The 13,154-nt window shown below is 40.2% G+C and overlaps 1 pseudogene; it reads left to right on the top strand.

The window, feature by feature from the left end:
* Positions 1–7,757, top strand: part of LOC114618086 — a 105,238-nt pseudogene extending 97,481 nt beyond the window's left edge.
* Positions 7,758–13,154: the final 5,397 nt, after the last annotated feature.

Here is a 13,154-nt window from a genome sequence, read left to right as displayed (position 1 = left end):
AGAGAGAGAGAGAGAGAGAGAGAGAGAGAGAGAGAGAGAGAGAGAGAAAAGGAGAGATTGACAAGTCTACATTGATAGTGGAGACTACAATTCTCCTTTTCAATAATTGATAGAAGGCAGCAAATTAGCAGGTAGAGCTCAGTGCTGCCATCAACCAACAGCAGCTAATAAACATTTACAGAATGTTTCAAGCAATGACATTGCATAGGCATTTTTTAATGTTCACAGAAAATAGATAATATTTTGGGCCAACAAACAAACAAACAAATTTGAAAAAAGATGAAACCATATAGAAACTAAAAGCATAAGACAACAAGAATATTTATAGACATTTGGAAACCAAACAGAATACTTCTAAGAAAGAAAACCCACAAGTTAAAGATACCCTAGGGAAAAATAAACTCAGACATTGAACTAAACAAACAAAAATGTACAACATAACAATTTTGAGAACAAAACTAGTGTTGAGAAAATTTACAGTACTGGTTAAAAATGGGTGTGGAATCGATGATATAAACTCTCTCACCTTATCTAGATGAAGAATCTAGATAAAGGAGATCTCTAACAAAGTTCAGGGGAAGAGATAATAAAGGTGGAGGAAGCCAAAACAAGAAAACAGAGAATAAGGGAAACAAAGAGCTGATTCTCAAAAAGAAAAAAATCAAAAGTTACTTTCTAAAATAGTCTACAAGATTGACACAGACAAAGCAGAGAAGAGACAGGTGATCAATTTCTGGAATGAAATGGACATCATTGTAGACTCAACAGATATCAAAAAGACAATAAGGGGTTGGCACCGCTGTGGGTTGAAAGAGAAATGTCTTTCGTATGCTTGTTCCCTAGTTGGTAACTGTTATGGTCGTGGAAACTTTAGGGAATTGAACCTCACTAGAGGAAGTACTTCACAGAGACTGGGATTTGAGTGTTTATAGCCTCACCAACTTCCTGTTCCTCCCTCCTTCCCTCCCTCCCTCCTTCCCTCCTTCCCTCCCTTCTTCCTTCTCTCCTTCCCTCCCTCCCTCCTTTCCTCCCTCCCTCTCTCCCTCCCTCCCTCCCTCCATCCCTCCCTCCCTCCCTCCCTCCCTCCCTCTCTCTCTGTCTCTTGTATGTGGATGAAAATGTGTTCGGCCATGCCATGCCTTCTTGCTATGATGTCTGTCTCTTCTTTGGAGTCACAAGCCAGAGTAAACCTTTTCTTCCTGAAGCTGGTCATGGAATCTTATCACAGCAACAGAAAAGTAATTACTGATGCAAACAACCCTATAGCTACAGACATAACACAAACTCCCATAGCCCTCTCACTATGAAATGGGTAATTACAGGGAATAACCCTGTAACTATTGGAGAAATTGAGTTAATAATGTAAAAACTCCCAGCAACAGACATCTCTAAACTCAAATTGCTTTACTGAAGAATTCTGCTACACATTTAAATAAAAATTAACACCTTTGCCAATTAACACCTCATTGAAAGGGCTACAAGTCTAGTGCAGAAAATAAAAGAGAAAATAACACTTACAAATTCACATAATGAATCTAATATTGTCTTGACACAAAATAAGATGCAATACTGAAAACCATCAACATCTCTCATGAATTTAGGTCGAAATAAACTCTTGGTAAAATATCTACAAATAACATTGGCAATATTTAAGAATTTTATGCTACTATATGTTATGATCTGTGCACTACAAATTAAAAATTTGAAATATTGTTATCAAAATAAGATTAATGTGTTAGTAAGTGGGCATTTGTAGAGAGCTTCATCTTCACATCTTTATAGAATAGATTCGAGGTACAAACTATGTGCCAGGAAATGGGCTCTTATCAGCCCCGTACTTACCAGCATGTTGATCATAGGCTGTCAAGCCTCAAGGACTGTTAGCAATAAATTTATGTTAACATAGGCACCCAGTTTATGGTATTTTTGTTATAGTAGCCTGAATGTTGTAAGACAATGTGATCAAGCAGGGTTTGCTTCAGGGCTGCAAGGTTGTTTAATATTGAAACGTATCAATTGTATTTGTTATTTTTTTGTTCCTGAGATAAATTGTCATGACCAAAGGCAACGTAAGGAAGAGCTTATTTTGGTAGAGGGCTAATGTCCATAATATCCAGAAAGACACGTTGACTGCATTAGGAAGCTGACGGAGCACATCTTAGCCAAACACACAGAAAGCAGAAAGATCAAAGTGGAAGTGAGGAAGGCTGTGATCTCTCAAGTTCCACACCCAATGTCACTCTTCCTCCAGCAAACCTCCACATCCTAAAAGCATTTATGAGACTGAAATGAACAAACTATGACGGATAAAGAGAATCAGAGCAGCCCTAAAGATTGGAGATACATACTGATGGAAAACATGGAAAAACTCAGGACAGGAAAAAAAAAAAAAAACCAACCCAGAGCTTCTTCAAATTGACAGAAAGTTTGGGGCAATTCTTATCAAATTCTAGAAAACTTTAAAGGAAATTAATATACAGAGGCTGGAGAGATAGCTCAGTGGTAAAGAGCACTGGCTTAGCTTCCTGAGGAACTGGTTTCAATTCCCAGTATCCACATGGTGACTCACAGCCATCTGAATCACTAATCTTAGGGGATATGGCACCCTCTTCTGGTTTCTACAGGTTCTGTATGCATGTAATGCACAGACGTACATGCAGACAAACCCCCTATACACAAAAAATAAAAACAAATAAACTATAAAATCAATATGCATAGTATTGTTCTAAAAGTGATAGAACTAAGGGCTGGGATGTGGCTCAGTGGTAGAGAACATGACTATATAGCATGAAGAAAGCCCTGGCTTCAATCCCAGCATTGCAAGAAAGCAAAGGTCAAGAAATGATAGCCAACAATTCTGAAAGAAAAAGGAACTTGGTGAAGGTAAGAACTCAGGCAAACATGGAATCTACTATCGTTATTTGGTTATTGAGTCACTTCATATTTCTAAGATGATTAAAAAGCAGCCATAAGTTATATACTAAGGTCTTGAGCATGTGACATTTAAAGATGCAATTTGTGACCTAGATCATAAAGATGAGACAGAGCTTTATGGGGATACATTGCTTACAGGTGACTGATGCTGTGTTGTTTAACAGTAAGAACAGATGACTGTAAGATGCTGTTGTAAGTGCCAATGAAGCCACAAAATTACACAGAATGCAGACAAAATGTGTATTCAGACAAAAATCAACTTAAAATGGATTTTTATATCTATTTTTAATCATAGACAATTTATAAAGAAGACTAAAAATAAATAGAATTGGTGACAAATGCCTGTAATCCCAGAATTCAGGGAGCTGAGGTAGGGGATTTGGATTTCGAGGGCAGTCTGTGTTACATAGAGATACACTGTATATTACAAAGTCTTAAAGCTCTAAAACATTTAGAAAAAAGCTACAACATCAAACTGGGCTTGCTGATGGTGTCTTGGATGTGGCACTGATTATATAGCCCAAAGGACAGAAAGTTGACTGACACTGTCATTCACGCACCGAAGAGCAGCAGGCAAGGACATATGTGCCTGGAAATTAATATTAATAAAATAAACCTATGGACCACACGCAAACCGGTTAAGTATGGTTCAGTTACTCCAAGCAGACATTTTCCCAAAGACAATAAGGAAGTTAACGCTAAGCACATGAAAAGATGCTCAGTGGATAGACACTTGCCTTCCTTATAGAAATGGAAGTCCTTCTAGAAGGCACTCCACATCCACTGAGGTGATTACCATGTATGTTAAAAACAAACTAGAAACAACAAGCACCAGTGATAAATGGAGAAACAAGAAGCCTGTGCATTACTATGCAAATGATTCGGCAGCCATGAAAAAGGAGGGTGGCTTCACTCAAAGTTATTTACTTATTTTTAAATTTTTATTGTGCACAATCAAGGTACATGGTACTGTGATACACAAGGACACTTTCATACACATATTTTGAGTTGAGAATCTTCTCTAATCTCTCTAACCTCTGGTTCCTCCACCTTCCTATAAGTCCCCTTTACTTTTTTTCTGCTTCCATGACATATATGCAGATATAATTCTGTGCATATATAATGTCTCAAATATTTAAATACAAGATTGCTGCATCGTACAGAAACCCCACTTCTACAGATATGAAAAAGAGAAGCTGGGAAAGATGCTTCTTGACAGCAGTACTCACAATAACTCAAAGGTGGAAAATATCCGAAGTCCATTAGTTTGTGGGAAGATAAACAAAAGGAGGTACCTACATGCAATGACTGTTGAACACCTTAAAGTGGGTGGCATTCTAAAATGAGTCACAATGTGCATAAATGTTGATACTATCATAAGTAGAATAAGCCAGGAACAGAGGATATATGTTATAGGATTCCACTTATACTAGGCACTTCCTTGTTAAATTCAGAGGTGGAAAGTATCACAGTGGGCTGGAGAGGTGGCTCAGCAGCTAAGAGCACTGTTCCTCCAGAGGACCTGGCTTCGATTCCCAGTTTCCACATGACAGCTCATAACTGGTTGTTACTTTAGTTCCAGGAAATCCAATAGCCTCTTCTGGACTCTTAGAATACCAGGCACACATATGATTCACCGATGAACATGCTGGCAAAGCACCTATATACATAAATACATTGATTTTAAAAAACAAACTGTCACATTGATAATAAGATGTAAAGTGATTTGGAATTGTTTTAAAATTTGATTATTTTGATTTTGTTTATTATTCTATTTATTGATTAGGGTGTTTTAGCTATATAATACAATGGACTTCCTTATGACAGTCTCCTAGACGTATGTAGTGTACTTTGATCATATTAGGTTCCCTACTCTCTTGTCACCTCTTCTCCCAGTCATGTTCCTCTTCTCGTACAGTCCTCTTTATGCTTTCATATTTATTTCTTAAAATCTATGTTCTGCATATGAGAGAAAAATGCAGTTTTTCTCCAAATATGGAAAAAAATGCAATATTTGTCTTTGTGAGTATAGCTTATTTTGGTTAACATCATGATCTCTGGTTCCATCTATTTTGTTCCAAATGACATAATTTTGCTCTTTATGGCTGCATAAAGCATGAGAGCCGTTTTGAATGGGTGACAGAGTTTGTTTGGGAGGATGAATAAGTTCTGAGAATGGATGTGTGATAGTTTTGCAACACTGTGAATGTACTTAATGCCACTAAATTTTATACTCAAAAATGTCTAAAATGATAGATTTTATGTGTGTATATATATGCATACATGAATTATCAGAGTGAAGAAGCAGAAGGCAAAAACTAGTTCTTTTTCCTGCTTGCTGTGATTCTCTGGTGTCTGCCCTCTGCTGTGCCGCTTAGTGACACCTGGATTCAGCCTTTGAGTCCACTGATTCCAGAGCTTCTGTGCTTGATTATTTTGTCCCTTGAGGAGGATTTTCTTTGTCTCTTTCAGTATGTGTCACAAAACTTTTTTGGTCTCTGGCAAGCTGGTGTTCAACTGCTTCTTGAATGATTAGTAAGGCTTACAGATGTGTAAAATGACAGAAGTCTCAAGACTTTTGGCTTTCAACCCAATCTCTTTTTATTGAGAGCAACTCCGTATTTGCCACATGATCTCTCTGTTTTTAGAACTTCTTTCATCAAATCCATACCTGTGTACAAATTTTTTCTGTCTTTCCTCAAAATAGCTTTAGCAATGGGCACAAATAGGCACATTGCCTAAAGAATGATGGCAAATTTCACTATAGCCTTCTAAATGTTCTCGTGTGCCTGATATTGCCTTTCCTTTCCCACCCCCAGGATTACATATATTGAGGCAGCTTTCCAGCCAAAACTACAGCTTACCAATCTACTTGTCTATGTGCTGAGAATTAGTGTATTTTTCTGAAAGTGTTTTCCTGTTTGTTTTTACTTTTAACGCCTTGCTATCCAAAATCCAATTTCCAATGGAAATACTCAAAATGAATTCAAGTTTAACTAAAAGTAAGTGTAACAAAAGAAAGTGTAGCACAAAGGATTTTGTCCTTGGTTCCAGATGGCAGGAGGAGAAGCTTGCAGGGTGATCAGGAGAGAGGCAGCTACTGCAAATGCTGCAAAAATCATGTTTTGTGCTGATGGGTTTGTTCCCAGCAGAGGGCACTGTCACTCTATATGCTACTCCCTGGGTACTCTGGCATCCATTGATTCTTCAATTTTATATTCTTGTCAACGTTTCTAAACCCCAGCTTTGGTGACCATAACCTTGGGAACGCATCCAGATCTGAGGTTTCAGCAACAGTTCAAGGTTTATTGGGAAATATTCATCTTCTCACAATAGAGGCAGCTCTATCCAGTTTTAACCAAAGATCCAGGGACCTGACGGAGCTACAATTGATAAGAAAGTTTTCAGGGTAAACAGCTTCATCTGTATTCCCAGACCTAGCTTCCTTTCTCTTTGAATGCTTGGTTTGGAAATCAGACCCATTTTTCTTCAAGTTGCAAGAAACGTTGGGGCATGCGAGCCCTGCTTGAGTATGCCGTGTGCTGGGGAAAAACACTTCCCAGACTAAATTAGCTGAGCAAGCAGGGAGATGACAGTTGAGAAGACAAGGGAGTAATATATTTTTCATTCGACAGCAAGCTAACGGAGATTATTGTTGCTCACGGGGGGGGGGCGGGGGGGGAACTGGGAAATGCTGGGCAGCTGTGAATGCTGAAGCCATTGGGATTGCTGCCAAGGGGAGGTGCCTTACATGCTCCAGGCCATAATAACTTCATAGGCAGTGCCGCGAGTGACAGGTTGACTTATGCTGGAGGAATTATAGTCTGTATGCTTGAAGGCACTACTTGGCCGCCACCTTCCCACATCTGCAATTACCCAGCACCCAGAAAGGTTTGAAAACAACTTTTCAACTTTCAGTAATGGTATTCAGTTACCCGTGTGAACGTCTTGTGGAAAGCAAGCGTGTGGTTACCTGCCTTAGATCGCTGCTGGCAAGGATGCCTTGCATTTCCTGCTGTAAAGGTCAAGTCTTTCTTCATAATAGAGTGGATAGAACAGGCCCTATGGCTGAGAGCTCTGGGTAAAAGATGACAATGACCATTTGCTGAGACCCTATAATGTATTGTGTCCTAGCAGCCCAAAGCCCTGCCATAATGAGATTGCTGTCTCATCTTTCATTGTACACTAAACTTAAGAGAGTTGAAGGAGTTCCTCTGAGGTCATAGACCAAGATAGAGCCAGGACTGCCCTGCAGCCTGTTAGCTAGCACAGAGCTGATTCCTTTTATTACGGGGTTCCTTGGGACATGAGAGGATCAGAATCTACCCATCAGGTAGCTCAGCTGCCTTCCTAGGGAAAGTAGATTGGCTTGGGAGGAAGATTGTTATAGGGAAAATGCCAATAAGAAGGAGGTAGGTTGTGTCAAGACCTCCTTCCAGGGGTCAAAGATATCATCTAGACCAATTTCCTATACTGCTTCCCTGAGGGAAATTAAACACCAAGCCAATATTGTCTGTGTCTAGGCTGTAAAACTTGGTCCCATATAGGTTGGTCTAGGGTTTCTACAAAGAACATTCCCTTGAAGAATCTCACTTGCAACTTCATTGCAGCCTGCAGGGAGGAAAGCAATGTGGGAAAAACAAGGACTTAGTGGGGATCCAGAGATGAGTGTGTGATGCTCATGTGCCTTCAGCTGAGATCCTTTGTTCAGATTCGGAGGACATGATGATGATGATGATGATTATGATGATTATGATGATTATGAGGAAGATGGCAGTGTGTCTGACTCGGTGAAGCACAGGATGATGCATGGAGGAATTTGATTCATAGGAAACTAGATCATCTCTCAGGATGCATGCAATCAAGCAGGAACTGTAGAACGCTTTCCCAGTAATATGCTAGAGGCAAAGCCTAGCCAACGACATAGCTACTATAAGGGAGAGAACCTGTTTGCCTCTGTGTGACCTGGGCTTGCTCATTGTGCCCAGTGTCACTCCCATGACAGGCTGGAAGTCTGTGATCATGGGAGGAGGCTTACAAAGACCCTACTGAGATTCATCTTCCTGCTCAAGGGGTATCTGGAACCATAGAGCAGAATTAGTAGAGATCGTGACAGAGTCAGACCGTGTGAGTGAAGGCCGAGTGGGTATAGAACGATTGGTTCTTATAAACCATAGAAAAATGAGCACTCCCTCCCCACAGAAGTTGCTGTTTGCTGATTCGCTCAGTATACCCGTGTGTATGGCTATTCTGAGTCTTCCTGCTTGCAGGCCTTTGTACATGAGCAATTCGAGGGGCCAGGGCAGAGATTACAAATGTTCAAACATATAAATATTGAGGATACTCTGGAATAAGTGAATGATAAATTTTCAAACATACTTGTTGCATCAGCAACTGTTTACCTTACAGAGGAATGCTGTAAAACATATTTAGTTACCCAGTGCCTTTCTCTTCCCCCTCCTAACCCTGCCTCTTACTTTAAAAAAGATTGGAGAAAAGTGCTCAATTTGAAGAATGGGAAAAAGATGAAATTATAACTCCTTGCATCTAGCCTCTAACCAGAAGCCTGGTTATATATTCCTGAAGTAGGAAAAGGTCAAATGTGTCATGTAAAGAAAGAAGCGATGTAACAGGTAACTTGGCATGAATGTTGGCATCAAGCCTTTTTCATTTAGATCAGTGCCTGAGTTGAAGGCAAGTTTCCTCTCTGACTATTGGATTATAGTGGCTTCATTTTCTTACTTGGATCTTCCAGGACTCACTGTCTGAACTTTGCTGCAATAATTGTCCCATAGGGAGCCTGGCCAAACCACAAAGGATCACTCATAATTTTTCTCCTGGACCCAAAGTGATCTCTAGAAAGGGAATTTGTCTGGCACTGGAAATCCCGGTTTCTTTGTCACATCTACATTCAGACAGCACATAGGTAGCATGTTCCAATGAGTTGTGACCTATCTAGAACTCCAGATACTATTGTGTCTGCAGTGTTTTTATTAAACAATCAGTGAAAGGCTAAAAGCAAGTGGGCAGGGGAAGACACTGAGAAAGAGAGCAGACTACAGCAGACGCTCCAGATAACGAGGATGCCGATAGTGCACACCGATAGGCTCACAGTTGCATAAAAGTCTTGTCAATAAGCTCCTTCCGTTCTCACTGAAAATTAACCAGTTTACTGTTCCCATCAGTTGCTTGTCTGGGTTTCATTTCTCTGTGCGGGACTTGGCTGACTGAAATGCAGGGATGCATTTCAGGGATTCAGAACTCAAGGAAAATAAGCATGGGTGGCCCACATTGGTCCTCTGAGAATCAAAAGAGCAGCTTGAAACTGGAAGTGGTGCCCCCTACATGAAAGGGTTAAGTTCAGGGTCAAATGATGTTGGGCAATGACTTAGAATGGGCAAGGAGAGCTTGTAGGAACCAAGTGGGAGCTGGAAAACAAATGTACCAAGCCCTTCATTATTCTATGAATTTGGCAAAGCAGTAGATATCACAAAGTGAAAATGAAGGAATCCTTATCTGATTGACAGCAGGTGTGAATCTACTCACATACTCTGGGAGAAAAGAACAGATCTAAGAGGACTACATGTTGCATGGTGTTGTTCCAATAAAACTACAAGCAATGAAGATAAAATACTATTTTGTTAGGCACACACACACACATATATATGTATATGTATATATATATAACAGAAATATAATAAATATAATAAAAATATATAACATAATATAAATATATATAGCAATATATATTATATATATTGTTAGGCATATATATATGAGAAAACTAAGAATGATTCCGGTTCTCTATGAGATAGCAGTTTCTTTAGGAAGAGAGAGAGAGATGAGACGAGCAGATGCTTGAAGCTGAATGAGCACTGGATTTTGTTTTATATCAGACGTAAGAACATAAAATTAAAGAGTGTTACACAAGCAAATGATGGAGGAGTGTCATCTCAACTCTAACTACTGAGGTAAACACATATGCATACCCATAGACAATACAAACAAACAGTAAATGAAATAAATCAGATGTTAAGCACTTATCACAGGCAGACAGGAGCTCATGTATTTGCCATCTCATTTATCCTGATGAACACATTACAAGGCAATGTGAAGAACACGTTTTTACATAGGAGGTGGTTAGGCCCAGAGAGATGAAATAATTTGCCCAAGGTCATGAAGACACCAAGTGTCCAAGCTAGCATTTGAACTAAGTTGTCAAGACACATTGTTTGCAATTCCTAGCTCACCTCTTCCCAGAACCTTGGCACTTTCTGAAGAGTCCCTCTTATGTCAATACCCATGGCCTTGTTGGGGATCAATCATCATGTCCACAGTGCCTTGAATCTCCTTTGGACTGGCACTGCTGATCTATTCCCTCCCAGGGCAGGGATAAATTATCTTTGCATGGACACACCCATTGACCCACCCAATGTGAGTACCTGTCCCACATCGTAGCCAGAGTCCACTTGTTTGTTTATGAGGTAGTATCTGATGAAGAACTTGAGCTGGGAGTGAGAAGGGATGAGCAAATTCTATTCGATCCTCTAGAAACTCATTAACACAGCCCAAAGGCTAGCCAGAGGATGGAGAACGGGGAAGCCATGAGGAAATGATGTTGGGAGGAACCACACAGGGTATTGAGATAGACCATTTCTGAAGACACCATTTGTACAGGGACCTATCTACCATAATTACAATAGGATTTTCTGAAGGTGGCAGGGCTTGCACCTGGCTAACGTCATTCAAACTAGAAACAGGGAGACAGACTGAGCAGGAGTAATTCTGGCTGAGCTACAGGAAATTTCTTCTTCTTTACAATGTGCATAAAAACTTGACTGCACATGTGTTCACTTTTCTTTTTTCCCCAGATGGAAGTTTTCCTTTTAGCTACCCTTTCTTGGGGCTGACTTAGAGGCCAGAAACAAGAAGGGCCTCTGGAGAACCCAGGGGAAGAAAACTAGAAGGAGGAATGAAATTAAGTTAAAAACCTCCTTTGACATTTAAGAAAAGTCAACAGCCATCGAAGTGATGAGAGAGACCAGAAATATAACTGGCTGAATGTCAATTTTAAAACTAGAAAGATAGCAGCCATGTTATCACGCCGACCAGGTGTAGAAGAGCAGTAAATAACTCACGGTTGGTCTATTAAACTTTAATGCTGTGATAACAGAAAAGAGCCCTCCTAAAAATACATACACATGTGCGTGAGCATTGCACAAATTCTCTCTCTCTCTCTCTCTCTCTCTCTCTCTCTCTCTCTCTCTCTCTTTCTCTCTCTCTCTCTCTCTCATCCAAACAAACAGTAATTTTCAGCATTTATGCCTTGCACTGCTTTCCTTACACACTTGTTTTACTGCATTATCTTTTGCTATTATCTTGGCCACAAGTCCCTGCAGTATGCAGCTGACTTGCAATCGTGGGTAGAACAACCTAATGTAATTAACTATCTGGCAAGCGTACAATGATCATTCCCACATAAAAAAGATTCTTTCCTTGAATGAACACCCTCCAAATAAAGCACTTATTTCACTGCTTATGAAGCAGGGAATGAAATTTTAATTTTTGGGGGAGTGGGGTGGGGCAGACAGGAGGATGTATAGCCCGTTCTTTTATTTAGTTAAAACTCATCATTTTTGTAGGTTTTTTTTAAAAAAAAAAAACTGAAATAGTAATTATGACACTTCAAAGTGACTTTTAAAAATATCCAGAAAAAAAAGTAAAGAAACATAATTGGAAAAGGGTTAGAAACTAAGAGATGTGTGATTTGAATCAGCCAGAGGAGAATTATTACCCAATAATGAAGCTTCACACTCCTATTACACAGGCTTTTGTATGCGAGCCTTCCAAGCCATGAGCTAATGGTGCTTTCTGCTTCCCCTGCGGCTGGCTGGGGTCCCTGTTGTCACCTTCTGATGAATGGAGAAAGTAGGACCAGGTGAACTTGGCTTGTCTTAAGTTCAAACCGTTTATTAATGCCCTGGTTTAGAATACAACTCACAGGTTCTCGTTTTTATTTGTTTTCCTTTCCTAGAATGCCAAGACTTCTTACTCCTTGCCTTACACAATCAGGTCCCCAGGTACGGAGGGAGCAAAACACAGAGATGATCAGGCTGGGGAGCTGGGACTTAAGAGCCCACTCCCAATGAGGCTTAATGGACCTAGCAGAGGAGACTAAATCCTCTTATGGAAATGAGGAGGGAAGAAGGGAGTGGGAGCTAGCTGTTCTGTAAGCTCCAATTGTTAAGCATTCAGGAACCTGCCAGCAGGTTGTTAAACCTAAGGTAGCTTGAAGTCAGTCATGGTGGGAATATTTCCACTATGAACACCAGCAAACAAAACAAATTAGGGCTGCCTCACAGAGCAGTGAGTTCACTACTGCAACAGGGACAGCCATGAAGAAAATCAAGGGTTTATGCCACCTCAGCCTTTTGTCTACGTTAGTCAGATGAAAGCCTAGGGTGCAAAGGCGTTGCCTTTAAATTACTCTATGCCCCATGTGAACGGCAGTGGCATGTGGTCATTCATCAGATGATGATACTGAGAAGAAGGGAAAGAAAACTCACCAGGAATCGGGCAAACTGAGGTCTACGCTGGAAGAATGCTTTAAATCTGAGGTTTGGATTATTGTTAGATGATGTTGGGAAATCAAGAGACAAAACCAAGAAATGACTCCTTACTTTTCCTGGAGTCTATCTTTTTTCCTCTGTTCCTTCCTGGCTCCTTTCAGTCCCAAGGGTTCATTCATTCATTCATTCATTCATTCAGCAAGAGGTGCTTTGAAGTGGGGGTGCTGGGTAAAGAGGCTCAAATAGAGAATTAACATTCAGTGTACCCATATGTGAAGACATTTTCCTATACCATTTCTAATTATTGCTTAGTTAACATGTAAATGACCTAATTAGGTGAACATTACACTATCTCCTTTCTATCGACAAGGAAACCCAGACTTGGGAAATTTGAGGTAATATTTGTATTTTGGCATTAATATATGGTGTTGATATTTGCTATTAATATTTGTATTTTGGATGAAGGATGTTCACTCAGAACTTAGACTCTCACCTTCCCACAGGCATGGGGCGCTAGTGAAGGCTGTTTTGGGCCCCTTCAGATTCAGAGGGAAGACGAGGAATTTGAATGAGGCAGCTCTGCAGGAGCTAGTACCCTTCTCTGTTGCATCTCCATCTTGCTGAGCCCTGCGTTTTCTTATGCAAACGTTT

This window comes from Grammomys surdaster, unplaced genomic scaffold (genome assembly GCF_004785775.1).
Source record: "Grammomys surdaster isolate TR1022 unplaced genomic scaffold, NIH_TR_1.0 140, whole genome shotgun sequence".
Classification (NCBI taxonomy): Eukaryota; Metazoa; Chordata; class Mammalia; order Rodentia; family Muridae; genus Grammomys; species Grammomys surdaster.
The sequence above is the reverse complement of the archived record's forward strand: the minus strand, read 5'-3'. Positions and strand labels throughout refer to the sequence as shown.